Below are 20,142 nucleotides of genomic sequence, written 5' to 3' on the forward strand. Positions count from 1 at the left end.
CCATTGTCACAGTTATGCTAATATATATATATATACACACATATAGATATCTAAAATAGACTATGGGTTATTTTCCTGTACAGTAACTGTCAGTAGCAGCCAACTCTTACTGCTTGGGCACCAGAATGATTTAGCTCCACGTCTCATCGTGCGCAGTCGCCAAACTCACCCAGCTTCTCTTCTCCCCAACACTTCATTGTTCTTCCCCTCAAACAATATCCACTTGTAAAGGTTTATTCTGCCACTTGGGAATTCCAACTGGAATGCAGCGTTGTAGGCTTTTGGAACACAGGAGAGGAAGGAAGTGCACCCAAGAAGCTGTGACCATGTTTGACCTTGCGTCGGCCGCGGGGGCTACTGCGGGAAGCCACCCAAGCCCTCCCTCCTCACACACCAACTCAGCAGCCACAGCTCCAGGCTGCCCTGCCCGTGCTCAGCCAGCACAGGAGGTGTCAGTCACTTACCCTCTGAGCCTCGCTGCTGGGCCAGGCTCTGACATCTGCTTGGCAGCCAGGCTCCTTGTTACGTGTCTGCTAGGATTCCTGCTGGGCCTGAGGGAGCTCCAGCCAGACACCTCCGAGTCCCAACCCAGTCAGGGCTCACCGGGGAGGGTTGGGTCGGGTTGCCAAGGGGACTCTGCCAGCCTGTCCCTGGTAGCTCAGCACAGCAGGCAGAGCTGCTCAGCTCCTGCGTTTTGTCGCTGCAAAGGATGGTACTTTGGTTTTGTTCTTTTTTTTCCTTCTTTTTTGTGCATTCATAGAAGGAAGAGAATTTAAAATATACATTTTATTTTTTAAAGGTTATTAAATATTCTTTAAAGTTTACAACAGAATGCCTTTTGTATTCTTTATAGCCAACTAACTGCACCACGAGTAGCTACACACCCTGAGGGGGGTGTGTGTGAGCACCTACACAGACAATAAAAGACAATAAACCCACACCCTGCTCCTTGCTGTCGTTTCTCATTGCCTGTCTCTGCTTTGAGCCTTCCTCAGAGATGTTTCTGATTATTTTTTAACTCGTTCCCAGGTAGATTTCCAACCGTCTCCTCTTTCCTCTTAAGGGCAACCTGACATTATGTGCTGGTTGAGGAGGAGCTGGCAAATGCTGGCAGATCACATTTACAGCAGCGCGAAAGCACTCAGGCCTGAAACCCAATTATTTCCTGTTCACACACTTGTCTGCAAGGGGCAATTCTGAGAGCAGAGGCTTTTACTTCTGAGGTAGTTGCTCAAGGGTGAGAAATTGCACAGAAAAGCTCAGACAATTAACACCAGGCTGTGTTAAAATGGGACAAGGAGGAACCACTGCTCTGGCAGGTGCCCTGTGCCAGGGCACATCCAGCATGGGCTTTTCCAACACAGTTTGTTGTAACATGCTCTTGTTAACAGCAGCTAAAGTGGTTTCAGGGCAGACAGCCTCACCAGTGCAACTCCCCTACACTGGGTACATTCTGAACCACACCACAGGCACACTGCTGAGAGTGGAAAGGTAGATGTGGCCTGGAAGTGGAGACCTGCAGGTTTGAGGGGTGAGAACCTTTGTGAGGTTTCACAGAATGACAGAATGGTTTGGACTGGAAGGGCCCTCCAAAGGTCACCCCTTGCAGTGAGCAGTTCCCTGCAGTTTCAGCAGCACACACCCCCCAAGTTGTGGCTGATGTTTAGATCCACAGAAGACTGCAAGCAAATTTGTTGTCACAGCTTTTGTGACTCTGGCCTGGTGTACACAGGACTGCACCCCTGCAGCACCTGGCAGCTGCTTTGCCAGTCTGGCTTTACTGGCACAGGGTCAGAGGGCATCACTGTGTGATGGAGACTCAGTGAAGATGCTTTAGTGGAGCCCTTCTTGCTGAGCCTGCATAGTATGGAGCCATTAAGGGAAGGACTGACCTTGTCTTCTAGGAGCTGGGACCTTTTGTGGCAAGGCTTTGGTGGCAGTTTCTGGCAGCTCCCACAATAGAGCAGACACCTTTGTAAGACCTGGATTCTCTTCACCCTGCTCAGTGCACCATGTACCCCATTACTCCCTTCCTGCTTTGGTGACCATCCCACTTCAGCCTGACTCTGCAGCAGAGGACTTCACAAGTTCCTCAGGCCATGGGCATTTAACAGAACCCTTCTGAGAGGGCTTTTAGCACGTTACCTTTCGCTGTCATTGCCTTACCATTGGTGCTGCACTTCAGGAAGGCTGATTTAATGTTTCTCACAGAAACAGAGCAGAGCAGTTGCACTTCCTCTACAGCCCAGTTTGTCTTTCTGCTACAGCTTAAATCTGGCTGATTTTCCAAGACCCCATTTTTTTCAGAGCACAAAGCCCATGGTTCTCCCCCAGCAGCTTTCCTAGCTCAGGTCTCTTTGCTTTCTTGAACCACACAGTTGAGAACTTCATAGTTCAGGCACAGACAGAGGTGTTTCTATTTTCACCAACAACTGCCCTTGCTATTCCAGCTGCCATCCTGCTACTTAACACAGCCTGGGAGTATCATCAGGTGTAGCTGCTTGCAGGAGCTGTGAAACACACAGCACCTTCAGTCTGCATGGGGAGGATCGGCAGAGGAGACTTAAGGGTGGTCAATGAAACCTCAACACAGCAAGAGTGCAGAGCACAGAGCCCCAAGTTTCTTGCCTTCCCCATTCCCCCCCACAGACAATAAAGTCTCTGCCACTACAAACTCACCCAGCAGTGCCATGTGAAGAGCAGTTCTTCTGCAGGCCCATCAGATGCCAGTGGAGGTTCCTCCCCTCCTGCAGTCAGAAAGGTTCTCCACCAGTGTGCCAGTACCAGGAAGGTTCCCCTCCTTTCCATGTGTCAGATGGCTGGAGAGGGGGCCTGGAAGTCCTCTGGTGCTGCACAGTGAAGAAAAGGCTCCCCAGTTAAACTGGTGTCTCAAACCCTTAGCATTTTTATGCAGAAGTTTAGGCAGACCATTCAGTGGCCATGGTGGTCTTAGGTTGAAGGTTGGACTCAATGATCTTAGAGGTCTCTTCCAACCAAAGCAGTTCTGTGATTCTTTGCTACCACAGACTTGCTGAAGAGACACTTGCTCAGTGACTTGAAAGGATGAGATAGATCCTCACCCAGTGTGAGCCTCACCTAACAGTCCCATGTTTTATCATGGTTCAAACCACAGCCAACAGAATGAAATCTCTACCTTGCCCCAGTATGAGGCAGATCAGAGCTCGTTCTGGTCATTCTGATTTTACTTTTCAGCTGGCCCAGCCCTGACCTTGACACAGCTTCACAATTAAATCAATATAAAAAGAGAGGAGCATAAAACCCAACTGCTCATGGTTCATTTCTCCATGTGGACACCAACAGGAGTTTCAGGTGTGAGTGGTTCATCCTGAAAACACTGAATTTACTACAGAAACAAAAGGATTCCAGAAGTGGCTTCTGAAAGGCTATTCAGATGCACCTCATCATCTGCCTCCTCCACAAACACCTTTCACAGGGCCACAAGGTGTTAGGGCTTGGAAGGGACTTCTGGAGATATCTGAGTCCAACTCCCTGCCAGAGCAAGAGCATAGAAGGAGTGCAGGTCACACAGGAACAGACAGGGCTGGGAAGGCTCCAGAGAAGGAGACTCCACAACCTCTCTGGGCAGCCTGTGCCAGGGCTCTGGGACCCTTACAGTCAAGAAGTTCTTCCTCATGTTGAGGTGGAACTTCCTGTGCTGCAGTTCCCATCCATTGCCTCTTGTCCTACCCCAGAGCACAGGTGAGCAGAGCCTGTCCCTGTCCCTTCCTTCCTGATCCCAGCACTCAGATACTGATAGACATTATCAGATCCCTCTCAGTCTTCTCCTCTCAAAAGTCCTCAGCCTCTCCTCCTCAGGCAGTGCTGCAGTCCATTCAGCATCCTTGTAGCCTTCCCTTGGACTCTCTCCAGCATATCCCTGTTCCTCTTGAACTGGGGAGCCCAGAACTGGATGCAATATTCCAGCTGGGGCCTCACCAAGCCAGCGTAGAGGGGGAACAGAGAACTTCCCCTGGCCTGCTGGCCACACTCTTCTGAACGCCCTCCAGGACCCCACGGCTGTAAATCCATCCCACATCTGCACCACTGCAATCTGCAGTTCTGCACAAGGGCACCTGAGCAGTTAAGGTTCCAGCCTGCCCAGTGTGCAGCTACTTAGAACTTGCAGTGCCCAAGGCTAGGCAGCTTACATGGCTTTCTGGAGCTGAGGTTTGACACTGATTCAGGGAGCAGAGAGGTTCTGTATCCCAGTGATTCACGTCAGCCTGCTCACAGAGCTCAGCAGCCACTACACCCCAGTTGCTCTCCCTGTCCTCAGCTCCCCGCTGCCAGCCCCCACGCAGGGCTGTCAGGCAGGACTGTCACTCGAGGTTTCACATTCTCCACTGAGCCTAATGCTCAGGGAATCTTTTTTTCCCCTTTTTGATTTTTTCTTTTTCCTCTCAACCCAGTTTACCTCAGAAGCTTGTTCGGTGCCACTGCATCACCCACAGGCTAACCCATTGCCTCCCACAGCATCAGTCAGGGCTGGAAGGCACCACAAGGATCAGCCAGTTCCAAACCCCTCCTGCCATAGGCAGGGACACCTCACACTACATCAGGCTGGCCAGAGCCTCATCCAGCCTGGCCTTAAACACCACCACCACCCCCAAAGGCAACCTGTTCTAGGGTCTCAGGACCCTCACGGGGAAGAACTTCTTCCTAACATCCAGGCTGACTCTACCCCTTTCTAGCTTTGTTCCATCCCCCCAAGCCCTATCACTACCTAAGCTTGGGTATCAAGCACCCAGAAGAATCTCAAGCTAGAAAATGCCTCAGGCTGGAGATGCTGGCACTGCTGTCAGGAAATGCTTCCCAGCATCCACTCTGGCCTGGGGTGACTGGAGCAGCACATGAACCCCACAGCCTGCACTGTGGCAGTCTGACTGACCAGGCTAACTCCTACCAAACCAGAAACCAGAATGAATAAAGACAAACCAAAAAGGGAGTTCTCAGCTCTCTCCTAAGCCTCTCCTTCCTCCCAGAATCGAAGCCTCCCCCCCAGGGGAGCTGCAGCTGTTTACAAACTCAATTAAGATGAAGCATTCGCAGGTACTCCAGGAAAAGAGCACCTCTGGAGCCTAAACCAGATCGCTTCTGGCTGTCACTCAGCGCTTCTGTGCAACCCCCAACCCTTGCCCCATCCATCTCCCTTTCTCCAGGAGGCCTGCTGGCAGGAGCTGAACCAGCTCTAAACGAAGCTGAGAGAACTCTTCACAGAACCACAGAAACATCCATGCTGGCAAAGCCCCTCGGGATCACCAAGTCCCACCCTACTCAACATTAAACCATGGCCCTAAGCACCACATCCAAATGACCAGCCAGGGTCAGTGACTTCACCACCTCCCTGGGCAGCTCATTCCAGTGCCTCTTGCTGCTGTGAGCTCAGCTGCAGGAACAGGGCACACAAGTGTCAGAAGACAGAAGGGAATATTTGTCCCTAGAAGCCAAAGGTGCTTTGAGCTTTCTCCTGGTGAGCAGCTGAGGGTTTTTTTTTCCCCTCAACATGAGAAGAAACTTCTTTAAGGGTGCTGGAGCCCTGGAGCAGGCTGCCCAGAGAGGTTGTGGAGTCTCCAGAGGGATTCCAAACCCAACTGGATGTGTTCCTGTGTTACCTGCACTGGGTGACCCTGCTTTGGCAAGGGGGTGGACTGGATGATCCCTGGAGGTCCCTTCCAACCCCCCCATTCTATACCCTGTTACTTGTTCTCTCAAGAACGGAGCTGCCTGGAAAGCCCTTGGCTGGAAATACTCCTGTTTGGGGGAGGAAACCCAGAAATGGTGAGCTGAGAGCTGTGCACAGCTGAAGGGATTCACAAATGCAGACCCAAGAGGAGCACATGGACTGAGCTGATGTGTCACAGGATTACCAGCTCATTGCCCTAACCTGAGTCACTCACCAGCTTGGAAGCACAGCTGATGTCATGGAACTTGCTTGGTATTTGGTGCTAATAAAAACCTGAAGTTTTAAACCTCCTTCCTGTGAAGTTTGTGTGTTTGAGTTGTTCCCTATTATCAAAGAACCAAGCAGGTTGGAAGAGAGCTCCAAGCTCAGCCAGCCCAACCTAGCACCCAGCCCTGCCCAATCAACCAGACCATGGCGCTAAGTGCCCCAGCCAGGCTTGGCTTCAACACCTCCAGGCACAGCCACTCCACCACCTCCCTGGGCAGCCCATTCCAATGCCAATCACTCTGACAACAACTTCCTCCTAACAGCCAGCCTAGACCTGCTCTGGCACAGCTTGAGACTGAGGCTGTGTCTCCTTGTTCTGTTGCTGGTTGCCTGGCAGCAGAGCCCAACCCCACCTGGCCACAACCTCCCTTCAGGTAGTTGCAGGCAACAATGAGCTCTGCCCTAAGCCTCCTCTGCTGCAGGCTGCACACCCCCAGCTCCCTCAGCCTCTCCTCACAGGGCTGTGCTCCAGGCCCCTCCCCAGCCTTGCTGCCCTTCTCTGGACACCTTCCAGCACCTCAACATCTCTCTGCAATTCAGCAGCCCAGAACTGGACACAGCACTCCAGGGGTGGCCTGAGCAGTGCTGAGCACAGGGGCACAAGAACCTCCCTTGTCCTGCTGCCCACACTGCTCCTGAGCCAGCCCAGGATGCCATTGGCTCTGCTGCCCACCTGGGCACACTGCTGCCTCCTCTGCAGCTCCTCTCTCCCAGCACCCCCAGGTCTCTTTCTGGAGTCTCTTTCTATTAAACACTTTCTTACTCCTAGCTGCACACCACAGCTGCTTTCCCTGACACATTCCAGCCTGCACCATCAGAAGGTCCTTTGAAGTAAGGTTTGAAAGAATGAGCACCTGAAGAAAGAGGCAGAGTTAAAAGCTTCCTGCAAATCACATTCCCTTGTTCCTGAGGGAGGGAGCTCAGCCATGCTCAAGAGTCTATGGGCCAGCAACATGCCCTTGTGGCCAGGAAGGCGAAAGTTCTCCTAGGGCGCAGCAAGAAGAGTGCAGCCAGCAGGTCTAGGGAGGTTCTCCTCCTCTTCCTCCTTCTCTGCCCTGCTGAGACCACACCTGGAGTATGGTGTCCAGTTCTGGGCTCCCCCAGCTCAAGAGACACAGGGACCTGCTGGAGAGAGTCCAATAGTTGCTGTGAGGATGATGAAGAGACTGAAGAAAGACTGAGAGCCCTGGGGTTGTTGAGCCTGGAGAAGAGAAGGCTGAGAGTGGATCTTATCAATGGCTATAACTACCTTTGGGGTGGGTGTCCAGAGGAGGGGGCCAGGCTCTTTTTGCTGGTGCCCTGTGGAACAATGGGAATAAGCTGGAATCCAGAAAGTTCCACCTCAACATGAAGAGGAACCTGTTTGGTGTGAGGGTGCTGGAGGCCTGGAGCAGGTTGCCCAGAGGGGTTGTGGAGTCTCCTTCTCTGCAGAGATCCCAACCCCCCCTTGGCTGCTGTGCTCTTGGGCAAGCTGCTGTGTGTGCCCTGCTTTGGCAGGGGGTTGGACTGGATGATCTCCAGAGGTCTCTTCCAACCCCCACCCTTCCACGATCCTGTCACCAGGGAAAGTGGGATGTCACCACCCCTCTCTAGCACATACAAGGCGAGGGCTCAGTGCAATTTTGTGTACCTTTTTTGTCCCCTTGACCCTGCTTTCATCCTGCTCAGCCTGCTTCCCTGTCCTCTCTGGGCTGCTGTTCCACCTACTCCTCTCCCACGTGCTGCTGCAGGACACTGGAATATTCAGAGGGGCACAGACACTGATTTCTCTTACAAGCTGCAGCCTTCAGCCTCACAGAAGATGAGTCCAGGGAGCACTGGAGGTGAATTTTGTGTGATTTAAGCACTCCTGAAAACTGCTGAGCTCTAGAAGGATTAAAGGTTCCCAGCTTGGCACACCTGGTGTGTCACTGGGCACAGGAGCACAGAGCCCTGCACATTAAAAAGCTTTCCTAGCATCATGTGAGATGCAGCAACATCCACCTGAGACCCCTCTGCAGTACTGTGTCCAGCTCTGCAGAGTCTACCACAAGGACAGGCAACTGCTAGAGTGGGTCCAGAGAAGGCCACAACAACAATGTGAGGGCTAGAAGCCCTCTGCTGTGAGGACAGGCTGAGAGGCTTGGGGTTGTTCAGTCTGGAGAAGGCTCCAGGGGGACCTTAAAGCTGTCTGCCAGTACTTGAAGAGGGTTCCAGGAGAGCTGGGGAGGGACTCTGACAAAGGCTTGAAGTGACAGAACAAGGGGTAATGGCTTCAGACTGGAAGAAGCAGGATTCAAATTGGACATTAGGAAGAAATTCTTTCCTGTGACTGTGGTGAGGCACTGGAACAGGTTGCCCAGTGTCTGGAGAGCAGCCCTGAGGAGAGGGACTTGGGGGTGCTGCTGGAGGAGAAGCTCAGCAGGAGCCAGCAGTGTGCACTTGCAGCCCAGAGAGCAACCAGAGCCTGGGCTGCAGCAGCAGCAGTGTGGCCAGCAGGGCCAGGGAGGGGATTCTGCCCCTCTGCTGTGCTCTGCTGAGACCCCACCTGGAGTCCTGCATCCAGCTCTGGAGCCCCTGGGACAAGAGGGCTGTGGAGATGCTGGAGAGTGTCCAGAGCAGGGCCAGGAGGATGCTGAGAGGCTGCAGCAGCTCTGCTGTGAGCACAGCCTGAAAGAGTTGGGGCTGTGCAGGCTGGAGCAGAGGAGGCTCCCAGGTGACCTTCTTGTGGCCTTCTAGCACCTGAAGTGGGCTTAAAAAACACTGGGGAGGGACTTTTTAGGCTCTGAGGGAGTGCCAGAAGTGGGAGGAATGGAGCAAAACTGGAGATGGGGAGAGTGAGGCTGGAGGTGAGGAGGAAGTTGTTGAGCAGGAGAGTGGTGAGAGGCTGGAATGGGTTGCCCAGGGAGGTGGTTGAGGCCCCATGGCTGGAGGTGTTTGAGGCCAGGCTGGCTGAGGCTGTGTGCAGCCTGCTCTAGGGTAGGGTGTCCCTGGGCATGGCAGGGGGGTTGGAACTGGCTGCTCCTTGTGCTCCCTTCCAACCCTGACTGATTCTATGATTCTAAGTTGTGGAGGCTCCAAGACTGTCAGTGTTCCAAGCCAGGTTGGACAAGGCCTTGAGCAAGCTGCTCTAGTAGGTGTCCCTGCCTGTGGCAGGGTGTTGGAACTGGCTGATCTTCCAAGCCAAACCCTTCTGTGAGTCTGTGATCAGTGCAATTACACATCAGGGGAAGGTCAGGGTGTTCAGCTGCACGATCAGATCTAGGAGCCCACATTCAAGTACCCTACTGCCTTAGAGGCAGCTCTGGTGCAGTATCAGAGGGGCTGGGGGTAGTGCTGCCATTCTCAGTGCTGCTGCTGCAAGCTTATTTCATTTTCATTTTAATTTAGCAAGCTCTCACTGAAAATTAAAGCTTCCCTGAGAGCTTTATAGCATGAAGTGAAGTGGCAAATTAAATTGAAATGAAGATAATCCCCAGCAATGTGTACACAAGCAAAGTGACTCTTGGCCCAGACACCTTTCAGACTGGTTAAGTTCCTATTTAAATACAGAAAAAGCAATCTTCCACAATGAAAGTATTCCCAAGCCTTCCAATTTGTCTGGAGCCATCCCAGAATGCAGCACATTGTGTCTACACCACCACTGCAGCAGGACTGCTCAGATCCCTGCCTGACAGTGCTAGCAGAGTGGGTTCCACAAGGCAGAAGCACTGTGGAAAGGGTGCAGGAGGCCACGAAGATGATCAGAGGGTTGGAGAACCTTCCCTGTGGGGACAGGCTGAGGCAGTTGGGGCTGCTCAGCTTGGAGAAGAGAAGGCTGCAGGGACACCTCAGAGCAGCCTTCCAGTGCCTGAAGGGGCTCCCTCAGAGCTGGGGAGGGAGTTTTCACCAGGGCTGGGAGTGATAGGATGAGAGGGAATGGATTGAAAGTTGAGAAGGAGAGACTGAGCTGGAGAGGAGGAAGAAGTTGTTGCAAGTGAGGGTGGGGAGACCCTAGCAGAGGTTGACACTGTGCATGCCTCCTGCTTGGAGGGGTACCAGGCCAGGCTGGATGAGGCCTTGAGCAACCTGGGCTAAAGGAAGGTGTCCCTGCCCATGGCAGAGAGGTTGGCATTGGATGATCTTTAAGGTCCCTTCCAGTCCATCCTGTGAGTCTGTTCTGTGCTATGTAGACTCACCTCTGAAGTGCCCCTGGCTTTGAGTGCCCATCAGGGGCTGTTGCCCATATGTAGGCTGTGGCAAACTGTGAACTGGGTGCTAATGGATCTCTCTGCTGGATCTTGATCTGAGCACTGCTATGGCTTTGGAGAAGAAATGCCTTTTATTTGCAGCATTTGGAAGTGGCTGGTGAAAAATGTTCCTTGCTAATGGTGCCCGGCACAAGTTGTCACTGTGGATGCCTCCTGCCTGAAGATGTTCAAGGCCAGGTTGGAAGAGGCCTCAAGCAAGCTGTGCTGGTGGGAGGTGTCCCTGCCCATGGCAGGGGGTTGGCACTGGATGAGCTTTTAAGGTGCCTCCCAGCCCAATCCATCCTGCGACGCTATGACTGAAGCAGGTCTGCCTGCAGGCAGAGGCTGTGCTGCAGCTTCAGCTCTGTCCTGAGTGCAGTCGGTGAGGCAGAGCAGCAGCAGGTCCCGGGGGGGAGGGAGGGGAGGATGCTGCACAAGCACAATGCCTAAGCATATTTAAAGATTATCATGCAGGGCTTTTAGAGCCAGCTCTGTGTGTGCATTAATCCCCTGAGCTGCCAGCCCAATCTCTCCCTGGCAGGCTCCCCAACAATAGAGACCTTATTAAATATTAAGGTCTTAATCCAAAGTCCTTCTGTATGACTGAGAAATCCTAAAGCAAGGCACAGAAGATAAACATTTCCCCACTCCAAACAGAGATGTCTGCACACTTGCAGGGTGGCACCAGACAAAGGGAAGTGTCCCCATGCTGGCAGGAGCAGTGTGTGACAACTGCAGTCCTTTGAAAGCAGCTCATGTGTCCCTGCTGGCACAGCTCCCCTCCACCTTGTCTAGACCCAGGGTTCACAGGCTTCCCTCAGGACAAAAGCTCGCTCCTCTCCTGCTCTGAAACTCCACCTTAGCAAGCAGAGGAGGGCTTCACAGCAGGATGCCCACCATGCTGGGCATGCTGACAGGGCACACTGCAGCTGAACACTGGGGCTGAGCCATGAGCTCTGCTGCTTTGCCATTACATCCTATTTAAAAGCATCTGGGCTGCACTCACACTGCAGGCTCCTGTGGAGCTTTGCATCAGCCCAGACCCCCAGGGCCTTTGCCCTTTCCTTTGGTTCACGCTCAAGTCTAGCACGACTCTGGCAGCCCTGTGAACTGCTGGGGAGTGTGGCTTGTTACCCTGACTGAGGAACAAAGACCTTGCAAGATGAGATAATTCTTTTGTCTTCTTTCTCTGTGCTCTCCTCTCCAACCCCAGCTTTCTCCAGCAGCCAGGTCTGCTCCATTCACAGCATCACCATTCCCCTGTGGGTGGGCATGCCAAAAGCTCTCTGCCAGGAATCAGGGGCACAGAAGCTTCTCTACAAACAGAAACAGAAACCCGAATTGCCCTTTCTCAACTCCAGACAGGCTCAGCTATCAAAGCACGGTCAGACAGGCATTACATCCCCGGGGGGAAGCTTGGATGTGGCCAAAATCATGAAAGGAATCAGGAGTGTGCAGGTGCAAATCTACAGTCAGAGAATCACTGAATGGGTAGGAAAGGACCTCACTGCCTGCTGAGGAGAGGCTGAGGGACCTGGGGCTGCTTAGTCTGGAGAAGACTGAGAGGGGATTTAATCAATGTTCAGAAACATCTGAGGGCTGGGGGTCAGGAGAGGGGGACAGGCTCTGCTCACTGCTCCCTGGGATAGAACAAGCAGTGTATGGAAGCTGCAGCACAGGAGGTTCCAGCTCAACACAAGGGGCAACTTCTGTACTGTAAGGGTCCCAGAGCCCTGGCACAGGCTGCCCAGAGAGGTTGTGGAGTCTCCTTCTCTAGAGCCTTTCAAGGCCTGTCTGGATGTGTTCCTGTGTGATCTGTGTTAGATAGGATTGTCCTGCTCTGGCAGGGGGTTGGACTCACTGATCTCTTTGGGTCCCTTCCAACCACTAACATCCTGTGATCCAGTGGAGCCTTTCAAGGCCTGTCTGGATGTGTTCCTCTGTGATCCGAGCTAGATTGTGTGGTCCTGCTCTGGCAGGGGAGCTGGACTCAATGATCTCTTTAGGTCCCTTCCAACCCCTGACATCCTGTGAGCCTGTGACTCACCCGAGCAGAGGGAGGAATGGTTCTGCTAAGGTGCAGCGAGAGGCTCAACAGAACTAAACACTTCAGCTCCTTTCTAAACAAATTCTTTTCTAATCTCCCTTCTTGCTAGGTGAGTCAAGTTTGTCTTGCCACGAATTCTACGTGCCCTAAGTACAAAGCTTGGCAGTCTTATCTCATCATCATTTAATTTCTTGCCTTATCCTTCTTAATTCTGAGTTTGATTTAAGGCTGGTGGAAGGGAGATGGAGGAGTTCAAACGAAGGGAACAGGCACCATTAGCAAGGAACATTTTTCACCAGCCACTTCCAAATGCTGCAAATAAAAGGCATTTCTTCTCCAAAGCCATAGCAGTGCTCAGATCAAGATCCAGCAGAGAGATCCATTAGCACCCAGTTCACAGTTTGCCACAGCCTACACATGGGCAACAGCCCCTGATGGGCACTCAAAGCCAGGGGCACTTCCAGAGGTGAGTCTACATAGCACAGAACAGACTCACAGGATGGGCTGGAAGGGACCTTAAAGATCATCCAATGCCAACCTCTCTGCCATGGGCAGGGACACCTTTCTCTAGCCCAGGTTGCTCAAGGCCTCATCCAGCCTGGCCTGGTACCCCTCCAAGCAGGAGGCATGCACAGTGTCAACCTCTGCTAGGGTCTCCCCACCCTCACTTGCAACAACTTCTTCCTCCTCTCCAGCTCAGCCTCTCCTTCTCAACTTTCAATCCATTCCCTCTCATCCTATCACTCCCAGCCCTGGTGAAAACTCCCTCCCCAGCTCTGAGGGAGCCCCTTCAGGCACTGGAAGGCTGCTCTGAGGTGTCCCTGCAGCCTTCTCTTCTCCAGGCTGAGCAGCCCCAACTGCCTCAGCCTGTCCCCACAGGGAAGCTGCTGCAGCACTGCAGGGACCTTTCATTCTGTGCAAATGGTTAGCCTCAGCTTCACTGTCATATAATCAGTGGTTGGGTTGGAAGGGACCTTAAAGGTCATCCAGTTGCAAGCTCCCTGCCATGGGCTGGGACACCTCCTACTGAACCCAGGCTGCTCAAGCCCCTGTCTAATCTAACCTGGCTTTAAACAGTTTTAGAGCTGAAGCCTCCCCAAGTTCTGTGCACACTTTCAGGAGTGATCAGGCACTTGGACTAGATGATGATTGCAGATCCCTTCCAAGTGGAACCACTCCAACAGTAACGGCCAAAGGAGGAGACATTTAACAGGGCACAGACAATTCTGACACTAAACCAAACATTTTTGCTCAAGGCAACACACATTTGAGGGGCTGCTTATCAAATCCTGCCTTCCAGCTGAGCAGCACCACTTGAACTGCCGGACGGAGAGCAAAGCTCTGCAGTGACAGAAAGGGGCTGGGTGGGGAGATGCCATTAGAGGACTCTGAGGGCTCACCAGGTGCTGCTCACTTTCAGAGCTGTGTTTCCAGACCTCTACAAAGCAATCAGAAACTCAGAACCACTTCCAGACCTCTACAGTGCAATCAGAAGCTCAGAACCACTTTCATGCATAGCAAGTTGCACCATTATCCTCCTGCCTGGCTGCAGTCCCATCACAGCACCATGAAGAAACTGCCCAAGGTTGAGTGGCTGACACTTGCACTGCAGAACACTTCCCAGCAAGCAAAACTTTCATCCTTTTGGGTTTGCTCTGCACTGAGAAGCCAGTTCTTTCACAGAGCAGAATCACAGAATTGCTCCTCTTGGAAAGCTCTTTAAGAACCAGTCCAACCATTCTCTACCTCTGCCAAGGTTGGGGCTAAACCATGGCCCTCAGCACATCATCTCTGCCTCTCTGAAATACCTCCAGGGATGGACATTCAACCACCTCCCCAGGGAGCCTGTGACAGGCTTTAAGAACCCTTTCATAGAATCAACCAGGTTGGAAGAGACCTCCAAGCTCATCCAGTCCAATCTAGCACCCAGCCCTGGCCAACCAACCAGACCATGGCACTAAGTGCCCCAGCCAGGCTTGGCTTCAACACCTCCAGGCACGGCCACTCCACCACCTCCCTGGGCAGCCCATTCCAGTGCCAATCACTCTCTCTGTCAACAACTTCCTAACAACATCCAGCCTAGACCTGCACTGATTGCACAACTTGAGACTGTGTCCCCCTGTTCTGTTGCTGGCTGCCTGAGAGAAGAGACCAACCCCACCTGGCTACAACCTCCCTTCAGGGAGTTGTAGACAGCAATGAGATCAGTGAAGGAGTTTCTGTTCATATCCAACCCAAAACTCCCTTGGTGCAACTTGAGGCTGCTTCCTCTCATCCTGTCACTTGTTACTGACTGGGTAGAAGAGACCAACCCCCACCTGGCTCCAACCTCCTTTCAGGAAGTTTCAGATGCAGCCTTGTACTCCCAGAAACCCTCCAAGTGAGATATGTGGTGCTGCCAGTGCAAATACCTTCAGAAGCCAATCAGTACCATTACAAAAGCAACATCATCACCAAGAACTGTCTGAGCTACACAACCCCACAGCACAGCTCTGCTCTCAGAAGCATTCTCCTTTTCAGCACTCAGAGCCTCCACCTGCTCTGCCCTTTCAAGTAACAAGTTCACCTTTCCTGCAGGACAGGACAAAGGCATCCTGCCACTTTTTGACCTCCCATTCTCACCAAGCCAACAACTGCAGGGGAAGAAGCAGGGCCATGGTTTGAGGTTCATTAGAGGAGCTGCGGTCAAGCTGCAGCTGTGCTGCTGAATTCTGTTTGCAAGCTAAACAACAACCCCCCTGGAAAACCTCTGGGCAAGTCGACTTGCTCTGGAATCTAAGCAGAGAGGATGCCTGAACAGCAGCAGAGCTTCGATGCCAGCAAAAAATGCTCTCTTGCAGGGCGATCAGCCTGGAAGGGGAAGTCAGGCAGCAGCTGGACTCAGCCATCACAGCCACACACACCACATGGCGGCTGGAGAGAGAGAGCAGAACACCTGCAGAGCCTTCTCCTTTTCATTCAGGTTATCCAGGTAAGGTGCACTAAATGCCAGAAGTACCAAGCTGCTGGAGAAGCAGAACCTTTGCAAAGCACAGCTGAAAGTGATCAGGGTCAGTTGGGTTACTCAAGTTTAGGGAATTTAGAGCATCCTCTGCTTGCCATAAGTTGCAAATGATTCAAGATTGCTTCTCTGTGATCTGCCTTGCCCAACTCTACTTCCTCATGCCAATGTTTTTCATGCCTTGCCTCTCAATCCTCTCCTCCTCCATCTTCCAGCTCTCCATGCCCTGCCTCTCTCCATGCCTTGTCTCTCCATCCTCTCCTCCTCCATCTTCCAGCTCTCCATGCCCTGCCTCTCTCCATGCCTTGCCTCTCCATCCTCTTCTCCTCCATCTTCCAGATCTCCATATCCTGCCTCTCTCCATGCCTTGTCTCTCCATCCTCTCCTCCTTCATCTTCCAGCTCTCCATGCCCTGCCTCTCTCCAAGCCTTGTCTCTCCATCCTCTCCTCCATTTTCCAGCCCTCCATGTCCTGCCTCTCTCCAAGCCTTGTCTCTCCATCCTCTCCTTCTCCATTTTCCAGCTCTCCATGCCTGTTCTCTACATTCTCCTCTTCCCCACCCCCAGCCCCACAAGAAGACAGCCTTTACCCATACAGTTTCCAGCAGTGACAGATCCAGCCCACCAGCTGCCCTTCAGAAGTGACAAGTCTGCAATGCCCACCAGCATCTCTACTTCTGTTTTAAATGAACTTCCAGACACATCCTGAAAGCAGTTCTCAAGGAAGCAGTTCTCCTTCCTGGAGAGCTGGAGTGCTGGGAGCTCTCTGGTTTGGAAAAAGCAGACATCCAGAAGGAAGCAGCAGTGCAAAGTGCTGATTTCCAGGCTACTCTGGTGTGATATCAAAACATGATGCTCAAGTATTTGGACCAGTTGGTGAGAGAAGACTCCTCCCAGGAGTAACAACCTAGCTAATGGCAGGAGGACTAACCCTCATTATCCTCCTCTCAAGTGTCTAATGGTGATTCCCTGACTAGGAAAGCACCCAGCAACTGCCTGTGGCTTTCCTACTGCAGCAGTTAATTCCTCCACCAGATCACACACTGTGCAAATTACTATCCCCATTTCCCCTTTGTCTCCAGCTCTCCCTTCAGCTGTGGTGGGAAGGGACCCCTCCAGCATACTCTGCTCACAACCCTGCTGTGCTGCCAACAGATTGCTCCACAGGGAGTGATACTTGGAAGAGCCTCAGCTCAGTGCCAGGGAGCAAGGGACAGGGCAAGGGGCAATGGCATAGGAAGTTCCATGGAAACAGGAGGAGGAGTTTTTTCCCTGTGAGGGAAAACACTGGGACAGGCTGCCCAGGGGAGTTGTGGAGTCTCCCTCTCTGGAGATATTCAAACCCCACCTAGATGAGTTCCTGTGTGATCTGCTCTGGGTGCTCCTGCTCTGCAGGGGGGTTGGACTGGAGGAGCCTTGGAGGTCCCTTCCAGCCCCTGACGTTCTGTGAGATACTTTGCTCTGGGCAGTTTTGGCTTCTGATGACTCAGCAGCAGGGTGATGTGAAGAGTCAAAACCTTGGCTGCCTTTGGACTTTGTGACACTCACAACCCAACACTGAAAAAAGTTTTGTTTCTTCTTCACCCTTCACCTGCCAGCTCTGGTTGAGGCTCTGCAGGTGCTCTTTGGAACACTGCCCTTTTCTAGCTCTTTGCTCTGAGAAGCCTACCTGGTTTTATTTTCAGCACAGTCATTAGCCCTAACAACCAAGAGCTCCCCAGACAGAGAGGGAAACAGCTGATAAGTGAGTTTAATACTGCAGACACTTGAAATTCAAATGATACACCAGCATGGGTACCTGGGAAGGCAACGAGGATTTACAATATTCATGTTGTCATCTGCTAAATTCACTCAGGAACTTAATCCTCTGCCAAAAAAAGCACTGGGAGAAGCCATCAGAAGAGTAACCTTAGTTTTTTACAAATGGAAATGCATGGAATCTGCCAAAACATTTCATCTTCCTTGGCTCCAGGGCTCAAAGGTTCAAAAATGCACAGAAGCAAACTTGGGAATACAGGGGGTTGGGGGTTTGTTTGCCAAGTCTAACTCTGCTGCTCATACAAGAGGGACAAAAAGGAGAAACTGAGTGGGTTCTGACCCCAGAAACCTTCATCTCCTTCTCTCATGTTCCTCAAGCAACACTGAGCATTCTGTTTCCCTTTCCGGCCTTGCCCACTGTATGGATAGAGAAGCTCAATGGCTACTGCCAAGGGCAGGAGGTGAAACATGACCACAAGCCTGGGACCTTGCTCATGCCAAAGACTTAAGAAGTCTACATTAAAGAGATCAGGGAAGCCTTCATTCTGAGGATGAGGAGTAGGCTCTCTGTCACTTTATTTGTCTGTGTTTGAAATCTCTTACTAAAACAAGTGAAAAAATAAGACCTGGTTCAGTAAACATTTAAAGCTTCCAAACATTGAAAGCTTCCTGCCTGTTCCCTCTTGTATCCTGAATCCTAAAGGTATCATTTAGCCCTCAGTGTCTTAAAATAGTCAATAAATTTCTCAACCAAGCTTTCCAGAGAGGAGCTCAGCCAATCTCCTGTGTGCAGTCACATCCTTGCCTCAACTGCAATTTCAGGGTCGATGTGAACGCAGGGAGAATGAAGGGACTTTAAACCCCTGGCCCAAATGTTTGACACAAAGCCCATCCTAAACAATCCCAAGCTAACAGCAAAAGCTGTCTCATCTTAAGAGAAAGCTCTGCACTGAGAAGCAGAGTAAAGGCAGCATGCAATGGCCTGGCACAGCAGATAACCACTTAGTGCTGGGGTTCCAAGGCACCAGTGAATCCAACGCTTCCTAATGCCAGCCCCAGCTGATGGCAGCAGCAAGCCACCTGGACTCCAAAGGAATGGAATCATTTCGAGCTGTATCAGGCCACACCTTGAGCACTGGGTTCAGATTGGGGTCCTCATGACAAGAAGGGCATTGAGGGGGTCCAAAGAAGGACAACAAATGAAAGGAGTCTAGGGCACAGGGCTGGGTAAGAGCAGCTGAGGAAATGAGGGTGTTTAGTGTGGAGGAAAGGAGGCTGAGGGCAGACCTAATTGCTCTCTGCAGCTCCCTGAAAGGAGCTGGGCACAGGTGTGGGGGGGGGAGCTCTGCTCCCTTGTAACAAGTGAAGGGGTGAGGGGAAATGGCCTCGAGCTGCACCAGGGGAGGTTTAGGTTGGACATCAGAAGAAACTTCTTCCTGTAAAGAGTTCTCAAAGCCTGGCACAGGCAGGTGGTTGAATCCCTGGAGGTGATGAAAAGAGGCAGAAATGTGGTGCTGAGGGCCATGGTTTAGCCCCAGCCTTGGCAGAGTCAGAGAATGGTTGGACTGGATGATCTGAAAGGGCTTTTCCAACTGAAATGATATGAAGTGTCTCTATGAAGAAGGGAGCTTGCACTCATAACAACCTACTTGTCCACCTGCCTTAGCAGAACTGCTCTGCACTGACTCCAGTGCAACACAGGCACTCTGACTTTCACTTAGCTGTTTTAATGAGCCCAAAACACAAAGGTTTTTCACAGCAGGACATGAAACAGCAGAGCAAAAGTAACACAACTGCTTGTTTTTCACAACACTTTCCACCACAGCAGCAAAAACAGCATGAGGGGGAAGCCAGCCCATAGGAAGCAGCTACAAGCAGAGCTGAGCTGTGCCATCCCACCAGCGTCACTGTAATAGGAACCAGCTTTGCAAATCATAGAATCAAGCAGGTTGGGAGAGAGCTCCAAGCTCAGCCAGCCCAACCTAGCACCCAGCCCTGACCAACCAACCAGACCATGGCACTAAGTGCCCCAGCCAGGCTTGGCTGCAACACCTCCAGCCACGGCCACTCCACCACCTCCCTGGGCAGCCCATTCCAATGCCAATCACTCTCTCTGCCAGGAACTTCCTCCTAACATCCAGCCCAAACCTCCCTGGCACAACTTCAGGCTGTGTCCCCTTCTTCTGCCTGGCAGCAGAGCTCAACCCCACCTGGTCACAGCCTCCCTGCAGGCAGCAATGAGCTCTGCCCTGAGCCTCCTCTGCTGCAGGCTGCACACCCCCAGCTCCCTCACCCTCCCCCCACAGAGCTGTGCTCCAGGCCCCTCCCCAGCCTTGCTGCTCTTCTCTCAACACCTTCCAGCACCTCAACAGCTCTCTTGAACTGAGGAGCCCAGAAGTAAACACAGTACTCAAGGTGTGGCCTGAGCAGTGCTGAACACAGAAGAATAACCTCCTTGCCCTACTGGCCACACTGTTCCTGATACATCTAGCACAGCATCTGCTCTCCTGAAATCTATCAGAAAGCCTGCCCAGACCCCTCCTAAATGCAGATAAAGAAGCACAGAAGGAAAAAAAAGCAAGCTTCAGTGAGGATTTACTGAGGTCTTAACACTACAAATGCATCAACCAAGGAAACCAAACCAGTGTCTTACCTTTCTGGGCTGGAGAGCAGCAGAGGAAACCACGGCACGGAGACTCCACACGCAGGCAGAAACTGGTGAACCAGCACAATCCTCTGGCTTTGTTCCACACACACCAGCCTTGGAGAGAGCTGAGCTCCATCCTTCAGGTGCTCCTTGCGGCAGCCGTGCACAGAGCAGGGTCTTCACAGGTGACACAGCTACAAGATGGAAGCTGGAACAAGCCTGCTCCAAGAAGCTGTGCCTGGATTTGCAGGGAAGGACAAGGATCCTGCAAGCTTTGAAGTGAGTCGAAGCCCCCGTTGTGTGCAATGCAGGAAGGGGAAGGTCTGTGCTCCTCTGCCACCAGGTGCACGTCTGCTGTGATTAGTGGTTTCAGTTACATCAGCCTGTGGCTAGGAAGTCTCCAGAAAGTCCACGTGCTGCTAATCTACCCTAAGTGTTTGCACCTGAGCTTCCCCAGCCTGCTTGGGAAAAACAGTGGGCGAGGTTGTGATGAAGCTCTGCTCCCACCTGG

At 52.2% G+C, this 20,142-nt stretch overlaps 1 long non-coding RNA gene across 1 annotated transcript; it reads right to left on the reverse strand.

Moving 5' to 3' along the window:
* Positions 1-1,635: 1,635 nt before the first annotated feature.
* Positions 1,636-19,968, reverse strand: LOC135185925 (uncharacterized). The gene is made up of 3 exons (XR_010306685.1): positions 19,638-19,968; positions 2,680-2,849; positions 1,636-1,998 (listed from the first exon to the last, which is right to left on the reverse strand). It is a non-coding gene; the product is annotated as an uncharacterized LOC135185925 (long non-coding RNA).
* Between the last annotated feature and the right edge of the window lie 174 nt (positions 19,969-20,142).

The sequence above is a fragment of the Pogoniulus pusillus genome, chromosome 24 (genome assembly GCF_015220805.1).
Source record: "Pogoniulus pusillus isolate bPogPus1 chromosome 24, bPogPus1.pri, whole genome shotgun sequence".
In the NCBI taxonomy this organism is placed as follows: Eukaryota; Metazoa; Chordata; class Aves; order Piciformes; family Lybiidae; genus Pogoniulus; species Pogoniulus pusillus.